At 33.7% G+C, this 13,278-nt stretch overlaps 1 pseudogene; it reads left to right on the top strand.

Annotated features, from left to right (window-relative positions):
• Positions 1-2,412: 2,412 nt before the first annotated feature.
• Positions 2,413-5,128, top strand: LOC149544641 (uncharacterized; annotated as a pseudogene).
• Positions 5,129-13,278: the final 8,150 nt, after the last annotated feature.

The raw sequence follows: 13,278 nt of genomic DNA on the forward strand, positions 1-13,278 counted from the left end.
CACAGTGGTATCAGAGTTGTGATCCCATCAACCAGTGAATAATGCAAAAAAGTTTAAGACGTCTGAGAAAAAAAATAGGGTGGATATTTTTTAGAAGCTAATTGATACCAAGGAGCCAACATAAAATGATCAAACTATTTAAAATAATATTGTAGCTTCAGAGTAATGCAAAATTCAAATCCAATTAGAACATCACAGAAAGAGGGAAGCTCATCTTCAAACAAAAAGCAAATTGTTAGTCCCATGCCAAAACCTAGCAAACCCAGGTTCTCAAAAAAGGATGAAGAAAAATCCTAAGACAACCATTAGCACGTGAGTTTGTGTATGCATCTTGCAAATTAGAACAAGGGTAGGTAAATTTCTAGCATTGCTACAGATTAAATATGCTTCCTACTTCTTGATAACCCTTCTGATATTCTTTTGTTTTTCTACCTACAACAACTATACACTTTTGATATTCTTTTGTATTGCTGCCTACAAAAACTAGGTATACAGTAGTAGAGGCAGATAGTAATGGGTTGGAGAAATCTCAGAATCTATGAAAATAATTGTGCTCAACTATTTTGGTTTATATTTTCCCATTTAGAGAATGTTTATTTATTTTCTTGAAATGGTTTATATATGAGTGTGAATCATTCAAATTTCCTTAGTTAAAAAGATGTTGAGTGAGTGTGTAAATTGGCTTTACACTTGCATTCTACCACCATTTTTTATATGCAATTGCTGATAAACAGCAACTTCTTTGCAATTGCATCCATGATTCTTGACCTAACCCTAACATTTCTTAAGGAAAAAATTATAGTACTTTCTAATGTTTTGTTTATGAAACCATCTTGTTCGTATCTACCTGCTGACCATGGTAATCTAGATGAAACTAAACATTGACAATTTGTGTTACTCCTCTATGTGACCATATTACTTAATAAACCCATTTCTAGCAAAGATGTCAAATGTATACTTGAAACCAACATATGTAGAATGAAATTTAACCCAAGTGAAATTGATTTTCATGGCTATAAGCTACATTCATCTAAAAGAATTGGACTCATTGCATTGCCAATTGTGAATATATCCTAAAAATATCCATTTGTATCAACAGGCAAGTGTGTTGCAATGGCTTCAAACTTCAATCTGTTTGTCTCTATTCAGGTCTTCTTGGGGAATTTTTTGACAAGAACATTTTTGTATCCATTTTGACTAATTTCTTAAAAAAGAACAAGACATCACTTTCTGAAATGAATGCCTGAGCATTAAGGTATGAGCATTACAGTATGAGACAAATGTGCTAATTTTTGTGACATGTGCAGACTATTATAGAACAATGAAATATCAAGTCCACTTCCTGAAGAATTTTTGTAAGGATCTACTCTTTATCCATATTTTATTTTCCATTTGGGTTCATCTTATGCTAGGTTTTTTTTAGTATTTAACCCATATGCCCCATTTTTAGAGATTTGTCCCACAACAATTTGACTCGGTCAGTACCCATGACTCATGCTTGAACCATCATGTACAAATAATCTTCCCTCTTATGCTATGTGGGAATCATGTTTCACATGTGAATGCATTTTTGCATTAAAATATAACTGATATTTAGATTGAAGTGTTGATTATGGGGTTTAGGTGTTTGGAATTTGCTAGTATCAAAGAAAATCCTCTACTATTTGGAGGTACTGTGTAGAATTGTCTTGGGGAGTCTCCAGCACCCATGGCTTTTACAGTGAATTCATGAGAAGGTGAGGTTATTTTTACTTCTTTAATCTTTACAATCTTTATTTGATTTCCTTAGCTAAATAGATCTTTTATAAGTATGGTACTAGCTGGAGACTCTAGAAAACATAAAGTGGTAGCCTCATTCAATGTAAGTCTGGGCCTCTTCTGTTTAATGGGTTTTGGAGTTTGGATTTTCTTGTGGTGGAGACAAAGACACAATCAAAAATTTTTCTTACTTGGGAAAGATCTTACAGGGGACAATTTCTCATGCCTTAACTTTGGTCCCAATGAATTTTCCTTCAATACTTTGAGGTTATCCTTTCCATAACAATCCACCATGTTGGACTAATCCTTCCCACAACTAGAAGATTTTTGTTTAGGTTTCCCTTTACCTCTCTTGACAATCTTAAAGCTTAACTGTGGCACTTGAGAATTGCTTGGGGCAGACTTTAGTTGCAAAATCCTTTGAATTAGTACTAATGAATTTGTACAGAGGAAATTCCCTTTACCTCTCTTGACAATCTCAAAGCTTAACTGTGGCACTTGAGAATTGCTTGGGGCAGACTTTAGTTGCAAAATCCTTTGAATTAGTACTAATGAATCTGTACAAAGGAAATTCCCATATTTTCTCTGATTAATAAATATAGTGTAAAAAAAATTTTACAAAATCAAATACTTTCTCTCCTAATGCAATAATGTATGGATTTTCTCTTGGTAAACATGCTAAACAAAAATTTGTGATAGAATCAAAATATTGAGCACTAATTTCAGAGTTTCTTCATCATGAACCCTCAAATATGATTTGATTTAAAAAAATATAGACACTCAATCAGGTAATTTCATGGGAGCTTAGGAGTTCAAAAGAGGAACAAGAATAGAAGCTTCATGAGGCTATGGTGAAAAAGACTAGAGAATGGGACAAATCAAAATGTGAGCTTGATTCTAGAATAGTAGAACTGGAGCAACTGCTAAATGAAGTAGAAGCAAGAAGTAATGCAACATCCACATCTCTTTAGGAAAATTCAAAAGCATTATCTGATTTGTAAGAAGCCAGAAACTTAAGTTGAGTCTGAGGCTAAAGTTCTTCAAACTAAACTTGAGATGTTAGAAAGTGAGAATGTTGGCCTCAAGTATAAACTTCATGTCCTTAACAAAGAACTGGGTATAATAATTGATGAAAGGGATATTAGTAAGAAATTTGCCCAGGCTACTAGGAAGCAGCAAATAGAAACAGTTAAGAAAGTTACCAAGTTAGAGGCCAAGTGTCAGAGGCTAAGAGGTCTACTTAAAAATTGATTACTAGGGCCTACTACATTGGCTCAAATGAAACTTGAAGTAGATACTCCTGGAAGGGAGTCTAGGGATATCAAATTGAGGAAGTCAATTAGTAAGGGTACTGGTTCACCATGTTCTTCAATAGAGACATTAAATGATAAACACAAAGAACATTCTCAGAAATCAACTGAATACCATACAGGAAAAGTGCTAGCAATAGAAGAAGAGAAAAAGATGCTAAAAGATGCTCTCTCAAAGCAAAACGATGAGCTTAAGGCTTCTAGAGTCATGTGTGCTAGAACAACTGCCAAACTCTCCACTGTTAAACAATAGTTGGAATCTTTGAGGCGAGGGAAAGGAAAACGTACACTTGAGTTGCATTTGGAAGGATCAACAAATAAAAGCACAAGCAATCCACCAAGCTTTTCTTCCATTTCTGATGACAGGAATGATGGTGGCCCTAGTGTAGAGTCATGGGCTTCAGCACTGATTGCAGAGCTAGATCATATCAAAATAGAAAAGGTCATTGGCAAAGCTGAGAAGCTCTGTGATGTGTCCAAGGTAGATTTGATGGATGATTTCCTTGAGATGGAGAGATTGTCTTCCATGGATTCAACTGGATTGGATCAGGAAGAAGTAGGAAATTTAGATGAAATAATTGACAAGAATGTTTCAGGAAGTTTTGATATTTCATCTAATCAAGAAGATAGAGCTTTCTTAGAAGAAGCTCTTGCACAAAAAGAATCAAAGCTTCAAACTGTCAATCAAGAATGCTCTAAGTTGTTAAAAAAAATGAACCATTTACAAGAAAATCTAATTGTTCTGCAAGCTAGAAACACTTGGAATGAATCTGCCCTAGTTAGTCTCAAAGAAAAGCATGATATGATCCTTGTTGTTGATGTTGAGGGTGCAGACCTACACAAAATACTATATGAGGTCAAATATGCCATGGCAATAGATGCTGAAAGTACTAGAGATTCTCAGACACATATATGGTCTTTTGTGAAAGCTAACTTCACTTCTCATTCTAATACTAGGATTAGAATTAGTTCTATTGATGTAGAGTTTGCAACTACTATTTTCAACATCGTTAATTTCTTACAATCTATAGCCCAAGACCCTAATAAGACACAAAAATTTAAATCATCAGACACTGATAAACTACTTTTTAGAATTCAAGAGTTTTCTCAGTTAGTGGATTACTTTTTGTAGTGCAAAGAAAACTTTACAGAGTTAATTGTTGAACTGATATCTTTGTTATCTCAATTTAGGAAAATGTTTGCTCTTGGTTTCAGTGAAATATTCCAAAATGAAGCCACAGATTTTGGCAACCAATTGCCCAACCTGATGCAGTCTAGTTTTCTTCATAATTTGATTAGTAAAGATAATTTCACAAGACAAGAAAGTGCTTAGGATTTTTCAGGAGAAGAAAAGGCTAATAGCCTCCGCTTTCAACTAGTTGGTGGTAATTTATACATAACTAGGAAGCTTAATATCATTCAAGTAGAAAAAACATCTTTGGAATCTAAGTTGAAGGCCCAGGTAAGAAAAATTGGAGAGTTAGAAGAGGAGCTTATGTGCTTCAAGAGTGAGAATGCAATTCTAGAAATAGTCTTTGCTGCAACTAAAGAGGATCTTGGACACACACAATATCAGATTATTGAGTTAAAAGAGGAGCTCATATGTCTCAAGAGTGAGGATTCTAATCTAGAAGGAGTCTTCACTATAACAAAAGAGAAGCTTGATCACACCCAGCATCAAGTTACAGAGTTGGAGGAACAACTTATGCATTTGAAGAGTGACAATGCTAATCTAAAAGGTAGTCCTAGCTACAACTAAAGAGAAACTTGAACACATAGAAAGTCAACTTACTAAATTGGAACAAATGCTGGCAAACTTGCAAATGCAACTTGAATCTGCTAAGGAATCAAAGCAGTTATTAGAGAATGAACTAGTAGCCATGATTTCACATAAATCAGATATTAAATCTCAATTCAAGGCAATAGAAATTGAGATGAAAGGGTTTTTCGAAAAAGTGGATGCTTTGGAGCTAGAGCTTCAGGAGGAGTGCATGAAATACAAAGATGCCATTACCAAGTGTGAGGTTTTAGAGGAGCAATTACAAAGGTTTGTGAAATGATTCAATCCTGTTTCAAATATACCAGACTCATGTATATTTTAATTTCCTAAGATATGTTGAGTTCTATCTTATTTTTTTTATAACTTCTTTAGCATGCATGTATTCAGTTTCAAACCTAGGGTTTCTGAACTAATGTGAAGATGTTTAATTGGATACCAGGAAGGAACAATTTTTGAGTATTCCTAAAGTTTTGTATCAGAGGAATAAATTAGAAAGAGACTGGTATTAACTAGCCTGCTTGGAACCCCTCATATTTAATATATGTTCTTTTCTTATTTGCTAAATATACAAATCAAAAGTATGCATATATTACTAATTTGTGCTTGTTTTCTATTTATTCTCCATGCTAACCAATGTAAAGTTCATGGTTGAAGTACACTAACATTTTCTATTTTATCATTACAATGAGATTTGAACTATAAGATTTAGCATTAAGATCTTCTTAGCATGAAGCCATGTTTTCCTATCTTATTTATGTAGAAGCAGATTCCACGATAATAAACATCCAAGAATGTATCATGAATAATTGACATGACTTAAATATAGGTAATTCTACTAGATCTTCACAATCCATGTTAAATGCTGATTTGTTTATGGGATAAATTGTGTGATAGATTTTAGCATCAATGTTTCGGATCATACTACATGATCCACCATTAGGATATGGGAGAGTAACGTTGATAGATCACATAGGATGATCCAAAATATTGATGCTAAAAATTGTCACAAGATTGATCCAAGAAAAAAATTAACATTTGAGTATAGTTGCCTCGAAATGAGGCAGACTATCCAAAAGGGACTATATACACTGAGAAAAATATGGTAGTTTTGTGATATGGATATCTAGTACAAACAACTTTCTCTCCCTTTAACATAGAGAGATAGATCTATAAGGGAACCACATGCTTCAATTGAGCATGAAGGATTCCACACACTTAAATTAACCAAAAGGATTTGGATGTTGGTGATTTTATTTAGTTCATGGTTATCTTGGAGATTAAAAATTAAAAATCATTTATAGACTAGTGAAGAAATGAGCACGAATATGCATACTGGTTTGAATAGAGACCTTTTTGGCTCACGAAGAGGTTCCTGATCCTTCATCCTTTTTTTTTGCTTAAGAATGATTTTGGTTGGAGTAAATTAGATGTGCAAATGCATTTTTAATCATAGCTTTTTCCTATCACTTATTCTACCAAAATGTTTCCTTGGAATAGTATTTTTTGATGAGTTTCAAGAAAATTTGAGGCACCATATAGCCATTACAAATCAAATTCTTAGGATACAATAAATTCATCCCATATTTGTGGCTTAAAAAGCATTTTTTAAATGAGTTGTATTAGAATATATGATAATTCTTGAAACAACGACATTTGGAGAGTGTCTAAAAATGTAGGCAACTACACATAAGTTGAAACCCTAGTAAAAGGAGAATAGAGAAATACCAATTTGGCACCAGCCGAGCAATGTCACAAATTTAGACCTCTTCTCCAATCTTTTGTTGTCTGCTTCTTGTGTCGTTTGTAGCCAACAATGCAAGCATTATCAAAAAGGGCATTGCGGTGCATGACTCGGCCAAAAAAAATAGAAAGCAATGACTCGTGGCTTGCTGGTTGGCTACGAACCAACTTACACTTCACCTAGGTGCTCACTCATGCAGTAAGTAGGTCTGTGGCAAGCCCTTGCCATGCATCCAAGCTCAAGGAATCCTAGCAGTCGACATAAATTAGTGTGTGAGGAAATGCATTACCCATGAATGAATGAAATTTTTTCTTTTCAACTCGTGAATGAATGAAACTTTTTTTTTTTGTTATAACATTGAGTTGGTTGAAATTCAACTTAAGAATAGATAGGTTGGTTGAAATTTTGACCAAATCGGCCATAGAATTTTTATTTTTGACCAACGCAGGAATGAAAAGAAAAAAAAGAAGGAATTATAGCTTTGGTCAAAAATTTTGGTAGAAAAATAAGTGCAAATGTACTAGTGTTTTACAAAGGGTAAAGAGATTTTTAAAAAATTTAGCCACCACCATGGATTGTAGCTATGGTTTAGTTTAATGGTAAATTGTAATTTGAAAAATTAATCATCAAAATCACTAAGTTTCAAACCTAGATGCATGACATTATGACAATTTAATAACAATATGTAGTCTAGGATTTAATCAAAAAATATAATCTGGATGACTCGATTTCAAACCTTAAATGATCATAAGCAATTCAATGTCATCTTCAAATGATTCATAAGAGTAATTTTTCATTTTAAAGGGGTAAAGAATTCTTCAAATTATCCAACTCCCTAACCTTGTATTACATCTTTTAGATACATGCATCTATGTACAAAAAGAAAAGAATAAAATGAGGATACATATCGATCGATCTAAGATCACATTGGGATGACAGATTATAATGCATTGCAATGGAGCTTAATGTTAGAGTTTGAGGAATAACTATTCTAAATATCTGAATTATGAGGATCAATCAACCCTCGTAAGAATATTTTGGAAAAACAAATTAGAAAGAATCAAAATAAGCATACCTTTAAATACCTTTTTTTGCAAATTAGAGGTTGCTCTCTGGAGATTCTCTTGCAGATTTCAATGGAACTCTTATTTCATAGTTTTCAATGCATAAATGCAGAGGGAGTGGTGAGTTACAAATTGAGTTCAATAGTCGAGGGTGTGGGGGGAAAATTCAACTATGCTGGCCCAGTTCTTTTCTACCCCTACTATTCTTCACCCTAGGCTTGCATGTAGGGAGTCCAAGCGTAAGGATGAAGAAGTAGGAAGCGGTGATATCCTAAATCTATTTTGATGGAAAATGTTAGGATGAGTGATGATAGTATGCAGGGTTAGAAGAATGTAATGCTACAAATTCAAAGTAATAATTCTATAAATTGTTTGGAAACGCCTGGAAGAAAAGATAAAATTAAAAGCAAAGGATGTATGATATGGATGACCACAAAAGTCATCTTGAATCTCTCACATTGAATGTTAATGATTATTAGTGAAATGAAAGAAATAAAAGGAAAAATGTTGAATTGGTTGCAATAGGAGCTCCACAAGATAGGGTTGTGGAAGTTGTGGTGTGTAGATAAGAAATGACTCTAGGCCTAATGCTTATACTAATTCTATAGGAAGAATGAAATAGAAAAATGAATGATGAACTTTTTTTTGTAAGTAAAGACCCTGTGATCGCTATTAATAATGCCTATGCATGATGTGTGTAAGAACACTTAGTTACTAGTAGTTGTGCAATGAGTTTGGCTTGTTGAAGTAATGATGAGAGTTATGCTATAGGGATTTATTTCAAAACAAGGAGATGCACTATCAAAGCTACCAAAGGTTTGTAGATTAAAAAATGTTGAACCATTTCTAAAGAATTCAAAAGTGTGTCTTCTAAACAAAAATGAATTTGAGAGAGTAAGATTATTATATGACAATTTTTCCATAACCCAAATTCTTGAGAAGTTGTAATGCTCCTACAGTTGTTAGGTCGAGTACCATAAATGTCCTGCCTACAGGGGAAATGTAATTTGGGGCAGAGGAAAGTAGTTGTGGCAAAGGACTAAACTAGGAAAATAATCACATTATTCCTTATTTATAATCTATATATGCTAATTTAAATTTGGAGAAAAGGGTTTTCATATTTATCACTTCTCCAAATATAAATGAAAGTAAAAGGCTGCTATGGTTGACATTTTAGATTGTATGGACAACTACATTTGGAAATTTCAATAATGCTACATTTTTAGTGGACAACATATTTGTAAACAAAATTGAAATATGGTTTTGAAATTCTTGTTTATGTGAATTTGAGGATTTTACACTGTAAGTACAACCAAATTGTTATATGAAATCCAATGAAATAAAGGCTTAAACTAGTAGCTAATTATAGAATCAAATGTGCAATGAAGTTGCTTGCCAATATGGCCAATGGCTCTTTAAAAAGTGAACTACTGATGGCCTAATCTCGATTAGCTAGATTGTGGTCCACTTCATACTGGTTAAGAGTTCCATAGCACAATTTATGCATGTGATTTCCTAAAATAATTTGGGCTACCATGTTTTTGGTTGTAAGGTAGAGCTATTAGCCTTTAGGTGATACTATTGTTGTAATTAGAATTGTCATTCCCTAACACAAAACATATGAATGACAGCTCCCAAAACATTTTGGACTGTCATGTTTCTAGTTGCAAGATGGAACTTAGATAATCTAGCTATAAGTGGAAATGCCATTCCATGACATAAAATCTATGCCTGAGATCTACCAAAATAGTTTGGAGTACCATTTTTTTGGGTGCAAAATTGAACTATTAGGTAATTCTCTTGCTATGATTGTAAATGTCATTCCATAACACAATTTATGCTCTATGGCTCCCAAATCAATTTGGATTATCATTTTTTTGGTTACAAGACAGAACTGTTAGGCGATATGTTAACTGCATTAAAAAATATCATTCCATAGCACAATATATATTGGAGGTTGGATTCATACATGAATTTTGAATAAAACCCAAAATGAGGGTTTACTTCAAAAACAAAAATACTGTAAAGTCTACATTTTCCTTAATCTAAAGAGCTTTGCACATAGTAGATAAATAAAATAAAAGATGTGGACTAAAAGAAAATGCAAGGGCATATTCAAAATGTCATTTGACATACTATACATGATCTGGCTATTATACGAATATGAAGGAATTTAATATATTTAAGAAATGATATTAATAAGCACTATAAAAAATCATAAAGAAAATTTAACAAGAATAATAATGAACAAATCTTGAATGTAGCAACCATATGCTTGGGCTCCCAAGATATGGCTGCCTCCAAGATTCGGGTGGAGATGCACAAGTAGTATCAAGCCAAGGACAAGAAATCTCATTACTTGCCAATCATATCATTGTCTCCCTCCTTCCCTAATCGATCTTCTCATCGAAAGAAAGCACCAGCCAGGTATTGAAATGGTTTGTCAAGTAGGAAAGGAGGAATGAGAGGCAGGGGAAACTCTTTCTTAAACTGTTGGATGGGATTCAAGATCTAAAAGGATGGACTACCACTTCATATCTTTTCCTACCAAAATGTAGAAGAAAACCCTTACACAGCTCCAGCTCCTTCGTGCGCTCGAACATCAATGAAATCAAAAATGTTTTTTCATGTTGAAGTTAAGCTTGTGTTGGTCAAAATTAGATTTTTAAAAAGAGGTTTTTTTTTCCTTCTCCAATCCCACCAACGTAAACCTTTTTAATTGATGGTCAAAAATTTTGGTCAAAAAATAAGGTCAAATGTAATAGTGGGGATCCCCAAATATCTAATAATGGAGCTAGGGCCAAGCCATTTCCACCCTTTATCAACCACCCATTTAGGAGGATTAGTCTGCCAACCAATTATTGAGGACTTATATGTAACAACCTTTGAACCAAAAACCAAACAAAATAACTATAGTCTATTGACCAAATGTTGGTTAATAGCTTCTTCTCTTTTTGTGCTTTACAACCTAACTCTTCTGATACTCAAGGTTTGGAGAAACAAAAGGATGTCACCAAAAAATGGGTTAGTGTATGTGTTCTATCACTACCCTCTAAATTAAAAGTTACATCTCCCTTAGGACTTGCAATAAAGTACAATGAATATGTCTTTCTTAGATCAAAAGTTTAAGACAGAATAAGTTCTTAAACTGAGAGAGTAAAGGTTAACCAAATTTCTTGTAGACATAAACAACTCAAGAAAAATGTATTTGGATAACTCACAACCTTCGATGGAATGTTTTTCATGAATTATTTTGCAACACTTCTATCTAGCTTATAACTACAATCTATCTCTACTTATGCAATCATGATTGTTAACACTAACAAAGAAAAACAATAAGAGGGAGAGAAGAAACAAAATCATATATGGATAGTAAATGGAATTACTTATATTACTAGCACCATGATGAAATGGAATTCAAAAGGAGATAACAAAGACACACACAATTTTCTTTTATCTCTTCATGTAGAAACTACTTTAAAACTAAGTGGAACAACAAAACCTTAATAGAAAATGCAAGCAGATGGAACTACAAGACCAATTCACCATCAAGTTTGTCGACCTATGCATTATCAAAGGAAATTACATTTATAGCCTTGGCTATTAAACCCATTCATCACTCGGTAATCTGGCAATCATATAATGGAAATAAAATATCATTAAAACATGAAAAGATCCAATTTGCAACATGATATTGACTTGTGGCCTCTTCCCTAGCGGTGGATTTGATCCCATGGCACCCTGAGAACACTTGGCAACTGATTATCTTCATGTGGTTTCTGAAAACCCTATAAAAATCTTCACCCCCTTTGTATATTTTTGTTGGCCCCAAATCCATGTAATTCATATCTCAATGGTCACAACAAGCTTGAATTCTGGTTGTCAATCTTAAATCAATGATCATGATTAAAACCTAGAAATCTTCCTTACTTTTCCCTATATGACTTCCTTCATGGGTACACTAAGACATGTTTCCAATGCTCACATTCTCAATTTGGATATTCTTCATTCATCTTTGAAAAATGAGAAAGCAATAGGCATTGATCTACTTTTGATCGATGACTTTGATAAAGCGAAGATCTTTTATAACAGTCAAAAACTCCAACCAACCTAAGCATTCCATCTGGACAAATTTTTTTGACACATTCCTTTTTGTGGTCTATAGCTGAGTATGATCCCACCATCTCCGCATGGTGAATTATCACATTCTCATTTTGGTTATTTATCATGTAACTTTATAAAGTGAGAAAGTGACAGACGCTGATCTTTTAAGATCTGACAGCTAGAAAGATGCATCATTTGACATCACTTGGAAACCAAAGAGGGGCCCATAGGGACAGGTGTCAAATCATCACTTTATTGCAACCCTAGCTCTATCTTACCTTAAACCACTTGTAATCATAAATTGTCATTTCTTTTTAGCTTTAGAAGATCTCATGGTTTGCCCTTGTGATCTCACAATCCACTACTCTTTGTACATTCGAAAGATTTAATTGTCATGTGCTCAATTTATTAATGCTCATGCACCTAACTGCACTTAGCTTTAACATTTCCCTATTTATGATCTTATGATCCTTACCTTTGTAGCTTTGAAAGTCTCCTTATTAGCCTTTAAACTTATGTGATTCTCCATTCATCATAATATCGTAACCCTTCTATTTTTGTATGATTGTAGGTTCCTGTTTAACCCTTTATGCCTATATGTCCTTCAGCTTATTGTAACATCGTATCACTTTCCATGTATCATGAGACACTTACAATGAGATGACAATGGGATGATGGTAAGATAGAAAACTTGAAAACACACACCTGCGATGCTACGACTACATGGTATATTTTAAGATCAGGATACTCAACACTTGCCTTTACGATCCTTCACTAACCTTCACTTCAAGTTGACTTTAACTATTTGTGATGTTGCAATATCTCTTGATATAACTATAGTGGTTACCCCTCACATCATCTCAACTTAAAATACCTAAGGCGTGACTTTTCAACTAACCAATGGCATGCATTCCTTTTATTGATTGACTTTTCCAACCACCACATAGCTATTAAGATTACATCTGGACTGTTCATGTGACAGATCAACGATGCATGTTTTCTCACATTTTAATTTCAATATATCTGAGGATTTTAACTTGGTTTTCTACTAAAACAATTAGTTTCCCTACATTCTAAGCTTGATCACGTATGATATCTTCCATTGAAATGAAAACCACTACAAATATTGGTCCTTAGAATCCTTCTAAATATTTTAACGGTGAGTCATTGGAATTTTCATACCTTCTCATCAAGGAGACACTTATAACTAACCCACCACACCCTCAATTACCTAGCCCTTGACCAATATAATGCTTACATGATTTCTCATATATGTTAGCTTGAAAGGGGGTAATGAGATGAGAGGTCATCATAGAGGCACTCTAGACATAGTCAAGTCAACATTAACACGTTGAATTGACTTCAACATAAAGAAAAAATGGGATGAATTGAAAATTGGTTAATAGTTAACTCTATATGGGGATTAAGCATGATAGTTCTTCAAGGATCCTAGCAATCTTTGGTTTCACAAAATAGGGTGACAACTAGGAAACAAAAATAAAAGACTAAACTAGGAAAGAA

Source organism: Cupressus sempervirens, chromosome 8 (assembly GCF_028749045.1).
Source record: "Cupressus sempervirens isolate cs-2001-9-10 chromosome 8, ASM2874904v1, whole genome shotgun sequence".
Lineage (NCBI taxonomy): Eukaryota > Viridiplantae > Streptophyta > Pinopsida > Cupressales > Cupressaceae > Cupressus > Cupressus sempervirens.